The sequence below is a fragment of the Pongo pygmaeus genome, chromosome X (genome assembly GCF_028885625.2).
Source record: "Pongo pygmaeus isolate AG05252 chromosome X, NHGRI_mPonPyg2-v2.0_pri, whole genome shotgun sequence".
NCBI classification, from domain to species: Eukaryota; Metazoa; Chordata; class Mammalia; order Primates; family Hominidae; genus Pongo; species Pongo pygmaeus.
In genome coordinates this window covers 24,048,125-24,050,229 of record NC_072396.2, presented here as the reverse complement: position 1 = coordinate 24,050,229, position 2,105 = coordinate 24,048,125, and the positions used below count along the sequence as shown (strand labels likewise).

The window sequence follows — 2,105 nt, the reverse complement described above, 5'->3', positions numbered from 1 at the left end:
TTCCAAAGCTGCTTTCACATTTTCAGGTATATTTATATCAATGCCCCACTCCTTGGTACCAATTTTCTATATTAGTCCATTCTTGCATTGCTATAAAGAAATACCTGAGACTGGGTTATTTGTAAAGAAAAGAGGTTTAATTGGCTCATGATTCTGTAGGTTGTACAGGAAGTATAGCAGCTTCTGCTTCTGAGGAGGCCTCATGAAACTTATAATCATGGCAGGAGGCAAACGGGAAGCAGGCATATCTTACATGGCCAGCGTAGGAGCAAGAGAGGGGGAAGGTGCCACATACTTGTAAACAACCAGATCTCATGAGAACTCATTATTGCTATGATAGCACCAAGGGGGATGGTGTTAAATCATGAGAAACTGCCGTCATGATCCAATCACCTCCCACCAGGCCCCACCTTCAGCATTGGGGATTACATTTCAACATGAGATTGGGGTGGGGACACAGATTTAAACCATATCAGTGTGATTCACCATAACTCTGTAGATGCTTATTGGATCAAGGTAAAGTGTTTGATTTCCTGGTAAAACAGTTAACTTTATGTTAGTTTTTGGCCATAGACTGCTCATTTAATCCTAGCTACAGTCCTTGAAAATGTTGATCAGAATTGAAATTGAGTAGCAATGTCTGGATCAAGTTCAACATTCTAACTGACAAGATATTTCAAGGACAGAGCCTTCTAAAAAGTGAGTCAGTAGGTGTCTACTTCTTGTGCAAAGGACAGGATGCTGCTGCTGCTGATGTGAATGATGGTTAATGTAATAGGTATTTTTGGGTTAGCAGTTTCACTCTTCATCAGCATTAATTCATAGTTTGGAAAATTGAATTGTGTTCCAGGTTTGATCTCAATCTGTGCTAGATTTGTAGGCACAATTGAGATTGCTTTGAAATGTATTAAGTTAATTATTAATGCAGCTGCTTTGATTTTGAGGATGAAATTAATTTCATGGATTTTTATCATTGTCTCAGATATAGCTTTGGGAGTTCTGGGGAGATATTGAAAATATTGCTTATTAATTTAAGTCTTAGAATCCTACGTCAAACCTGACAAATTTGATCAGGGTTTTGTGGCAATTCCTAGTCAGGTGTAAGCAACTTAACTTACAGGGCACTTGTGTCAGTGCATATTTGCTACTGTGATTTACATTCTAATAGAGGTTATCAAAAAAGATCTTGGGAGTTATTGTCTTTATGGCAAGATACTGTGCTCTCAAGAAAATAGTTTTGTAAAAGGTTTCTGGAGTGCAATGTTAAAACAGGCCCACTCTGTATAGTAAATTTTAATTGGTAAAATATCTCAGTAGAGATGGGGGCAAGGAAATGAGATTCATGCTTTTGCAGGGTTTGAATAATGATTTTATTACCCTAAGATGAAAGAAAGAAGTGGATTTGTCCTAAAGCATTTGAGTTTTGGGAGAAAATTTTAAAAAATGCTGTATCATAAGGCAGCATTTCAGTTTCTCAGAGGTTAAATCAACTTTGCTAAGGAGGAATTTGGGGATCCCTTTATAGTGAGCATGACAATTGGGTGTTCACATGCATGTGTGAGATGTGCCACCCTCGAATCTTGTTAGACGTTGGCACATTACCCGTCTGAGCTGACAAAAAAATAAAGAGGAATTTGGCAGAATACTAGTTGATTACATTAAGAAGATGACTATCACTCTGGCTGCCCATTCTGTCTTATTTGGTATCATTTTTTACAGGGATGGGTGCTTCCTTAAACATCTTTCCTATTTCTTATTTTCCTTCCATCAGAAAAAAGTCCCAGGAAAGTTGCAGAGAGGCCCTGAAGTACTACTGTTGCAGAACTTTCTCCTTAGTTCAGCTCACACTGGGCTCTTGTCACATGACCAGGAAAGATTAGGCTCGCAGACACATAGAAGGGTGAGGAAAACGGAATTTTTCGGGCAAAAAGGAAGAAGGAAAAATAACTCTCAGCAAAGCGAGAGTCCTGCTAGCAGGTTTCCCGCCTCACAGATTGAATCCCAGGTCACCACCCAGGAACAGGAGAGGCCAGGCTCCTTCCCCCTGCAGATGGCGTGAACTTCCTGAGACTCCACCCAATCTTCCCAGTGAGCAGGTGGGCATT

General features: G+C 39.9%; 1 non-coding gene across 1 annotated transcript; it reads left to right on the top strand.

Moving 5' to 3' along the window:
- The first annotated feature begins 1,513 nt into the window (after nucleotides 1-1,513).
- LOC129025583 (small nucleolar RNA U13) lies at nucleotides 1,514-1,612 on the top strand. The gene has a single exon (XR_008497327.1). It is a non-coding gene; the product is annotated as a small nucleolar RNA U13 (small nucleolar RNA).
- The last annotated feature ends 493 nt before the right edge of the window (nucleotides 1,613-2,105 follow it).